The sequence below is a fragment of the Cyprinus carpio genome, chromosome B22 (assembly GCF_018340385.1).
Source record: "Cyprinus carpio isolate SPL01 chromosome B22, ASM1834038v1, whole genome shotgun sequence".
Classification (NCBI taxonomy): Eukaryota; Metazoa; Chordata; class Actinopteri; order Cypriniformes; family Cyprinidae; genus Cyprinus; species Cyprinus carpio.
Window position 1 is genome coordinate 32237261 of NC_056618.1, and position 10937 is coordinate 32248197.

The 10937-nt window shown below is 34.4% G+C and overlaps 1 long non-coding RNA gene across 1 annotated transcript; it reads right to left on the reverse strand.

Moving 5' to 3' along the window:
- Positions 1-317: 317 nt before the first annotated feature.
- Positions 318-1411, reverse strand: LOC122141441. The gene is made up of 3 exons (XR_006157836.1): positions 1238-1411; positions 803-870; positions 318-422 (listed from the first exon to the last, which is right to left on the reverse strand). It is a non-coding gene; the product is annotated as an uncharacterized LOC122141441 (long non-coding RNA).
- Between the last annotated feature and the right edge of the window lie 9526 nt (positions 1412-10937).

A 10937-nucleotide genomic window follows, 5' to 3' on the forward strand; every position in this document is an offset into this window, starting at 1 on the left:
TTTTATACTTTTTACCCAGAGGATTATTGTGTTCACACACACCACACGACAGACACACACACACACACACACACACACACACACACACATACTCACACACACACACACACACACACACAAAAACACACACACACACACACACACACACACACACACACTGCTGTTTGTGATTCCGGTCCTTTATGTTGTTTGACTGTAGTTAAACAAATATTGAATATTTTTGTAAACAGGTGTAATGTATTTAATACACATCAGTAAATTAATGAATATCATAAATATCATATATATGTCTTAGTCCTGTAAACTAAAAAAAAACAAGATCAGCAGATGTGTCTCCCGAACTGAAGTGAATTGGAAGACCCATTGACCGGTCACTCTTCATGGACACACAGCTGGGTTCAGGAGATTCATTCTGACACAGACTGAAATATAACAGCAATACAAACTGTTTCTGAAAATCTCACTCTGCTCTGACAGAAACACCTTCACTGTTTCAAACTCCCTTTAATGTTCATCTTTCACTTGAGGAGTCTGTTGTGACTTGAGAGTTAAAAGATTAAAGTATTATTTTTCTATGAATAAAAGGAATCTGCCCCATGTGCTCTTTTCATTCATGTATTATAGAATAAAATGGACCAATACATACATATAGATAAAGACACAGAAACATCCAGCAGCAACAGAAACACCTGGAGACAATATCCATAACACACCAGACCTACAGTATATATGACACTCATAATATCTCACCTGGACTCAACAGAAGAGTCTAAAAAATGTGAAACATTTCAAGTTTTCTCACCTCTTGACTGTCTTTTATCTGTGTGTCATGTTTTTCAGAGAGATTCATTCTGGAGGCCATGGTTTCATCTAAAAAGCAGATCCAGATGTTGATCACAGAGTCAGTTATGAATCATCTCAGTTAATTTCTCAAATCCACCTCTGTCTCAACAGTCAGTCCACAGCAGTGACCTGCACACATGAAAAACTATTTCATCCTGACATTATTTACACAGAATCAGATTATTCACAAACAGCAAAACTAATTCAGACAAGCACTGTGTTAAAATGAAAGTAAAAGTGTAATCTGATGATTTACAGACTCTGTGTTTTATCTCCTAATGTCATTTAAACTACTTTAAAAATATCTGACACTGCTTATTGTTGTACTTCACTCAGCAAACCAGTCAGGATTGATTTTGGCTATCAAAGATGATTGTTAAATCATGATACTCACTGTGTTTTTCTCTCTTAATGTAGTTTACTTCCTCATACGACAAAACACACCTGCTGTAATAGTTTCACTTTCATGAGTCACCTGACGAGGAGGAGTTTAAGTGTCCAAAACAAACAATAAAGGTTTTAAAATCTTCACTTAGAATTGAATTTCATTCTTTAATATTAAAAGTTATAACCCATGAATTAATCCTCACAGATGTACTCTGAATGTTGTTTAACTGAATATATAACAAATCAATCAATCTGTATCAAATTAAACTTGCGGCTCTCTGTCAACTTCCTCGTCACTTCCTCCCTCTACAAGATACGAGTGAATAGTTTAACAGTGTCAACCCAACTTCAGGCACCAGGGTTGAATCAACGTGGAATTACCTTTCGATTTTGCAAATTGCATCAATGTTGAAATTATGACGTGGATTCACCGTCTGACCTCATCATCATGGGTGGAATTATGGTCGTTCTGGAGACGTTGGATTATTGTTGAATTAAGTGTTGATTTTGAAAAGTGAATCAAGGTGGATAACACAACATTGTTTCACCGTCGTACCCTTGCACCATGTATAAATACACAACTGTATGTTCAATTAGAGCCTAGTTTGCATTTAGATCAACACTGTAGTACATTATAAAGGCTAAAAATAAAATGACCGGCAGCAATGACTTTACAATCAACTTCAATAAACTACCACATGCTCAAAATTGTAAAACAGCAGTTTTATTTTGGAAACATACTGTATAAAACAGATGAAAATAATCCCAGACTTTATTTTGCAGAGTATGTATGGATGTATTGTTAAAAACCTGTAGAAGAAAAATCCAAATACAATAATATTTAAGGTTTTTTTTGTCAAATAAATTGGCATATTTTTGCATATAAATGCATATTTTGTGCTTGCAAGAGAAATCCTTGTACCTTTATGACTGAAACAAGCTGATTTTTTATTTTGGTGGAAAACTACGGTTTCTTTAAAAAACATGTTTTAGTAATGTGTCTCATTACAGGACATTTGTACATTTGTGCAGTGAAAATGTGTTGCACGGTTCTAGAAGGAAACCTTTAACCAGCGACGCTGTAAGGGGAGGGATGATTAGGACAATTCCAAGGGTCCAGTGTTGGGGGGGCACCACGGGGGTGATTTCTAACGGGGAACCCCCCGGTCTGTGTCTTTTTTTACCGTGGGGAATGCAGAATGTGATTTCTACCAAAAGGGACTATAAAATGTTAAAACCAACAGCCTCGTGCATATAGTGTAGTTGTGCTTCAGGTGATCCTGAAAGAGTCCCAGCTCTAGGTCCTTTCTGTTACTCTGTTTTTAATCAGAACACTAGAAATACAGTGTAGTAAAACAAGTAAAATCAAATTAAATACATTTTTATTAAACTAAGTAAAATCACAACCTATCACAAAAGCTCAATGAATCTCTAGCAGAAGTGACAGTGCAATGCAGCAGATGAACAATTCATTAGCAATGTGCCAGTAATAAGCTGGATCCTTGATGACTCTACAAGGGGAAAGAAGAAATGGTTTACTGAAAAGTTCTTAAAAACCAGGGTTTCATTTTATAGCATTTCTTTAAACCAGTGCTTCTCAAACTTTTTATACCAAGTACCACTTCAGAAAATATTTGTCTCTCTAAGTTCCACCATAATGACCAACATTAAATTTCAGCAGCGTAGTAGTCCTAACTATTCATCTACAGCTCTACAGTTCAAACATGAGGCAGTTTTATTCCTAATAAGAATATTTATTGTTGTCAGCCACTTTAACATTGTAAATACACAGTTTGAACATAACACTGCACTGTGCTTACATACAGGTGAATGAAAACTTAAAGTTTAAAATAAAATGTGTTATAACAAAAGTTACATAACTGTACTGTACTTAAATGTAAAAAAAAAACCTTACTCAAAGATTAAATTAAAATGTATTAACATTAATATTTAATTTAGTATTCCCTGCGTAATCACTATGTTAGAGGGGGCCTGACACTTTGAGAACCACTGCTTTAAACAATCCTAATTCAATTTTACATTTATTTTCATTAATTCATTTAAATTTTTTTACTTACTTATAAGGCCCTTAAAGGTTTAGCTCCTGCATACCTAACTAGTCTTCTACCACGCTACAACCCATCACGCTCCCTAAGGTCACAAAACGCTGGACTTTTGATAGTACCTAGGATAGCAAAGTCCACTAAAGGAGGTAGAGCTTTTTTCACATTTGTCTCCCAAACTCTGGAATAGCCTTCCTGATAATGTTCGGGGTTCAGACACACTCTCTCTGTTTTAAATCTAGATTAAAAACACACCTCTTTGGCCAAGCATTCAAATAATGCATCTCATAATTTGGACTGCAGTTATATCTGATCAAATGCGCATTATTATTCTTTAGCTTGGGTTAAACGAATTAATTTTACTTGGCTGGAACAGCAGCTACACTAATTATGTCTCTATTTGTTTCTCTGTTTAGGATTTACACAAGCTCCAGTCTGGATCCAGAACACCTGAGAAGAGATGATGCAACCCCTCAGAGGACCTCAGATGATGCTAACCCAGAGACAACATACAGAACTACCACATTTTGCTGTAAGTTTGATTGCATAATTGCTGTTAATAGTGTTAATCATCTGTTTGTTTACTATTTTCAAAAATAATAAAGATAGCGATTTTCTTACCTCATTTTGCCAGTATGTTTGTATGGAAGGTTTTTTAGCCATCATTTAAATAAATAAATTAAATTATTAAAATGAAAATTAAAACCAGATTAACGATTTCATTACAGAAAACTGTACACAAAATATGCAAAATATGTACAAAATTGAGAATGAAATTAAACAATTTCATTTTCACGGTGACATCCCTGTCAAATTGAAAAATAAAATGCAATTGATGATTTCACATTTCATTTTCAATACAGTCTCGAGGCAAGACTGCCAATATTAAAATGAAAAGCCAAACGTGAAAAAGAAACTACAAATACAGTTTTTACAAAGCTCTTTATTAACGCTCACGCAGTAATAGTGACACAATTCAAACTTAAATGTACATTTTACTTGTCGTTTTAATTCCTCTTTTATTTCACAGTTTTCATTTTCAAAGACAACCTGCATGCAAATTCTATGTTAATGAGTTAACATCGACAATTCAGCAAAGTTTTTTTTTTCTTTTCATGTAAACATATATATTATTTTCTCTATTTGTAATGTAATGGTCCAGACTGGTTTAAGTGGTTGAGCTGGACCAACAGACAACCAGGACTGTCTCCCAAAAACACAGAGAATGTATCCAAACTCAGGGTACAGAATAATTCATGCTTATAGCTTTTTCACTACTTTTGTTCAATATAACTGAACATTTTATTAATTTGTTTTAATAATCAGGCAAAATCAAAGGCGTCCTTCATTCTGAACATCCTCTTTCAATATTTTCTCCTGATATGGTTACACCACAGGGGTTACAGGTTCACAGAAGGCTACTATCTTCATCATTTCATCTAGGGTTTCTGATCTGTGTTCAACTAGAAGTGATGCAGAACTTGACCGCAGCATTGAGGAAACACAGAGAATGTGTCCAAACTCAGGGTACAGAATAATTCATGCTCCTCTTCAAGCAAGAGGTCTCCATGTTCAAAGCAAGTCCAGCACACTGAGCTTAATATTTTTATCATTCACATTTGAGAGAATAGTATCGGTATTTGGTGTCGAAAAATAAATGTTCTTTTCAGCTGGCTATTTTGTCATTTAGTATTTGCTGTTGAGGTATGATTTCTGTTTAGATAATATTTTTACAATTACATGTACATTTAACTTTAATGCTTTTCTATACAATATAAAGGATGTTGAATTTAACTTGCGTTACAGGTCTGCTTGAAATATCTTTACAAAGTTGATTTAACTGATGAAACTCATCAGGTATTTGTGTTACAATGAAAACTGTAAGAATCAGAATGTAAGCAATGGTGTTTACTCTGTAGTGTTAATGTCATTCGGTTTAATAAGGATTTTTTCATTCACTTTTTCTATAGAAGGGGTGTACAACAACATTTTATTTCTCATTCTACATAGAATTTTTAGGGGTACAAAGTTCAGTTTTTGAAAGACTGTAAAATAAATTACTGTATCACAAACACATCATATCCATCAGCAGGTACTGAAAAACTAAACTGAGTATTACTGCAGACTTCATAAACAAAAAAAATTGTTGTAATGTGACTAAAATCTATCTTCCCTGAGGCACACATTACTTGCCTCATATTTTTGCAAGATATATTTGTATGATGGGAGACAAACAAGTCCTAGTAACCTTTTTTAGTCTACATGGAAGACCAAGACCCAGTATCATTGATTTATAATGGTTTCTTTTGCTTTTGATGCGACGCACTGCTCATATGCATGAAAATTGATTTGATGGCTCCATTAAATTATGGAGGATGTATATGTAATTAATCATATTGATCTACTGTCACACAGATTTTAAATATAATGGCTAGTATTAACTGTAATCGGCAATTTCAGGTGATGTCAACATTACATGTCCACATATTTCAAATCTGATGTTGGGGCAATGTGCATTGTTGTAGTTAAGAACCTGCACCTTTTTGATACTGAACTTGTTTTTCCAATATTCTTGTGTATTCTGTAGATGGAGATTGGTGCTTCATGGTGGAATCGATGGTTTCAGCCGACTAATAGTTTATCTTTCTGTCTCCAAATAACCGAGCATCCACTGCAGTCTTAAAAAATATGTTAAAAATTTACACAAAATATGTGTTAAACAATTCATAACACATTTTGTGTTACTACAGACACATTGTGTGTAAATATTGTGCTTAACTGTTTACACAGTGTCTGTGTTAAACACATTTAAGCAGTACATATTGAAATAAAATGTATATTTATTTGCCTGTAGTCAAAGGGCGATGTTTACTGTATTTATGTAGTTTTTTTATTATGATGCCAATATAAAATAAGCTTTTGAGCGCGCAGGGAGAAAATACTGGATTGTGGGAATGTACGTGCTGTGAGCTTCTGCGCAGTGACGTTCTTTTTCAACCGTCGCTCCGACAGCCCTGTCAGACAATGCGCTCTCTGCCTCAGGTGAGTGAAAATAATTAAAATACATCTATAATAGAACATATTTTTCCCATCTTGCTTAAGAATGTTTTGTGTTAGTTGTCCAAGAAGTTTTTTTTTTTTTTTTTTACTTTTATTATTTTGTCTCCATGTTTCGTACCCCAAATACACGGGTGGCCTGTTAACTAAATGTCGGAGAGGCCCGAAAGTTTGTGCATTTGGTGCGGTTTTTGTAAAGTTGTGTTGGCAGAATGGTCAATAATAAATATTAAGCGAAAGACTTAAATATGTATTGCACTTTGAACATGAACCCATTAACGTTACCGTCCTTTTACAATTACTATGGAATGTTTCTTATTCAACAACGCGAACGTAACGTAATCGACCTTGTGCTCCATTTAGTGCTACCTGACTAACTTAGTCACTGACTATTTAAAATGTACATTTTTACTGTTATACACTGTTATTTGTTTTCTCATTGTGCGGTATATATACGGATATTTTTCCCCCTTTTTATTTAGATGATGGATTTCGAGGAACAAATTACAGTTAATCTAACAATTTTACACCGAGTGCTGGCAACTGTCTTCATAGACGGAAAGGAAACATGGAGAAAACTATTCACAGTTGGAAGTGTCAGAGAACTGATAGCCTCAGCTAAAACTGAGCTATCTCAACGAGTATCTCTTGATCGAATACTGAGATTTGACACAGATTTTCAAGAATTCATCGACACTGATGTGAATGCAGGAGTGCGGGAGCTTGACAAGTTTTCAAATATATTATATTGCAAGCAACAACCAGGACTCATTAGAAGGAAGTGTTTCAAACCATTACAGGTAAACCAATGATGTCTTTCACTCTTTATATTACTAGTGGTCAAAGTAAACATTTAAATAAATAAATGTTTTTGTCATTTCTTAGTGTCATCCAACAGATGCAGCTCGGACTGGCACCACACCTAGCTTGCGGACACTGCTTGAAGAAAAAGCCCCTACAATCCTGAGAGAACATGAAGAGACAAAGATGCTGTCTATTTCCTCAAGAAAGTTTCTTGTTAAAGCTGCTGTCAGTGACCTCGTAGAGAAACATGGACTGTGAGTATATGTGGTTGTTTAGCAGATGTAAGGTGTATTTGTTTGCAAATTAAATTAAATAACATTATATTTAAATAAGTTATACATTTTAATAAATTATAATTTTAATAAAACATTTATAAATAATTCCGTTAATTCAATAAATAAATGTAACAGTCTAAAGTACCAGTGTTAAGTCATTTTTTTTTATTTTTTTTTTTATGTTTGTCAATGTTTGTGTTAGAGCCATTTCTGCAACTGTATTCTTTTATTGACATTATTACAGACTGTGCTGCTGCTTTTGCTGCCCGCATGTATGCCTCTGCTAATGTAACTTACACTGATGTTCAAAAAAGTATAACCTGCACAAAAGAAGTCATTGATCGTGCCTTAGGTCACTTGCAAGAAAAGACTAATACTTTAGTAAAGAACGTGGCAGTTCCGGTAGATAGTACTGAAGTTCAAAGACTTATGAAAGATTTTGAGAGTACTAGAAACATGTTTAGTGACATAGATACACCATTTAAACTAACTAAGTACTTTTCTGACAATTTTTCCTTTGAGAAGCCAGCAGAAGTGTTTCTTGGTCACAGATTAGATACTGTAGTGTTAGAAAGAATGGGAAAAAAAGCCTGGTGTTAGTGCCTGTCACATGTCAGTACATCTCAGTAATTAACACAATTACATTTCTATTTAGCTGTGACAAAATGCAAAATATGTATATGCAGTCTTGTGGTGGACAGGGAAAAATGCATGATTATTGTGATGGTGCTCATTATTCTAAACATCCTCTTTACCGAAACCATTCCAATGCATTACAAATTCAGTTATACTTCAATGATTTTGAAACAACAAATCCTCTTGGAGCTAAAACAAAGATTCATAAAATGGGGGCCGTTTACTTTGCGTTACGAAATGTGCCTTCAGAGAACAATTCTGTACTTTCCGATATTCATTTATGTCTTTTATTTAATTCTGTTGATAAAGACATTTATGCTTTGAAAGAATTCTGGAACCGCTTTTAACAGACTTGAAAGAAATTGAGCAGAATGGTATAGAGGTCAAAATACTTGACAAATATCAATTACTTTATGGAATGCTTTGTTTGTTGACAGCAGACAATCTTGCCTGTCACTCTCTCTGTGGCTATGTGGAAAGTTTCTCTGCAAACAGATTTTGTCAATTTTGTTTAATTGACAAATCAAGTTCTCAGTATATTTTTGATGAAAATAACACCGAGAGATGTACAAGGGAAAACTATGCACACCATGTACAACTCAATGATGCAAGTGCAACTGGTGTCAAGCACAACTCATGCCTAAATAGCCTACAATATTTTTCATGTCACTGAGAATATTGGAGTGGACATTATGCATGATGTGCTAGAAGGAGTCGCACCTCTCGAGGTCAAATTGATGCTGCGGCATTTCATTTATGAGGAGAAATGTTTTTCTCTGGATCTATTAAATGACAGAATAGGAGCGTTTGACTATGGCTATGGAAATCAAAAAAATAAACCTAGTGTAATTGTCGATCTGAGGACATCTGAAAATGCTATTAAGCAGACTGCATCACAGATGTGGTGTTTACTACTAGTCTTGCCTTTTCTGTTAGGTGATTTAATTGATCCAAAGAGCCCACATTGGCATCTTTTCCTGTTGTTGCGGGAAATATGTGACATAATTTTTGCACCTGTTGTGTCAAAAGGGCTTGCTGCTTATCTTAAACAACTAATAAAAGATCACCATACACAATTCAAGTCTTTTTATCCTGATAGGAATCTAATTCCTAAACATCATTACATGACACATTACCCGAGTATTATGACTTTATTTGGACCTCTTTCCAAGTTGTGGTGCGTGAGGTTTGAAGCCAAACATCACCCTCTTAAGCAACAGGCCCAACTAGTATGCAACTTTCGAAATATTTCAAAAACGCTGGCTCATAAACATCAGATTCAGCAAATGTACCACTGGAAATTGAGCTCACCACTTAATTTTGAAATGACTGTGCCAAATGCTTTCCCAGTTGTGATTGCATCTTTGTATAAGGGTGCCAAATTGCTTGACAAGCTTAAGACAGACTCTCATTTTGAGACTCTCACTTATACCAGTTCAATTCATGTGACTAATAATATCAGTTTTTTTGGGAACAACATACCGGACAGGATGCGTTCTGACTTTAAAAGCAGATGAAAGGGCAGAACCATTATTTGGTGAAGTTATACACATTATTCCCCGAAGTGAAAGAGAATGTGCACTTATGTTCTTGAGAGTTTTAAATATTTAAATATTAAATATTTTAATGAACACCTTTTTTCCTTCAATGTCATCAGAACCAAAGATTTTGACATGGCAAAGCTGCCTGGTGACTTAATAGATTACAGACCTTTAGATATTGTATCATTTTGTGATCAGCAATATGTAACTCCTAAATACAAAATTTAGTTTTAAACATGTTAGTGGTTGAAACTGTTGAACACAATGTGTTTTGACCAGATTTGACAAAGAACATGTTGGTACACTTGAGAAAAAGTTCAGAAAATTTTGTAATTTGTATGTTGGAAACTGTTTCATACATATTTAACATTTTATTTGACTGTGCTTAACAGATATGAGTTTTATAATATTTGATGAATGTTTTTTATAAAGTGAGTTTTTATAATGTATGATGAATGTATTGAAATGCTCATTTCACAAGTTTATAGACAGTATACTGTAGTAAAAACATTTGAATGCATGTTGAAAAAGAAAACAAAATAAACAGTATATGAGCAGTGTCTAATGGTTTCTTGTGAGATTTCATAATAAAAGTACTCAAATTGTATACTGATTTAAAATTAAGAATTTTTATATTAACACATTAAACAATTGCTTAGTAACACACAGTTGTGTTAGATACATACAAAAAGAGCACATCAATGTGTTTACTTAAGCTGCACATTAATGTTATATTTAATAACACATTTTGTGTCTTGAATTTATCTAAACATGTGTTGTCTCTGAGCACACTCAGAAAAAAAAAAAATAACACACGTTCTGTTGTTTTCAACACATTTGTTCTAAGAGTGTGTGCTCAGCAACTTCATATCTGCTGTTAATCAATGGTATCCCATCAAGAGTCCGATCTGACAAAGGTGGGGAGAATATTGCAGTTGCTGAGTACATGGTGGCACACAGAGGAGAAAACAGGAATTCTCATATTACAGGAAGGAGTGTACACAACCAGAGGTAAATATTGAATAGGTTAAATGGTATAATACACCAGACTAAACATGATTCCCACAATTTGTTTTGTCTCAAATCTTAACTCTCTCCCCCACAGAATTGAGAGGCTTTGGAGAGATGTGTATGAACATGTTTTAAGCATGTTCTATCACATCTTCTACAACATGGAGACAGAGGGAGTACTCAATCCAGATTCTGAGATTGACATTCTTGCTCTTCGCTGGAGTTTTTTTTTTTTGCCTCAACTGCAGAGGCATCTTGTCTTCTTTAAATGTGTGTGGAAAGAGCAGCATATGAGATGTTGTGGGCAGGTAGTCTGTTGT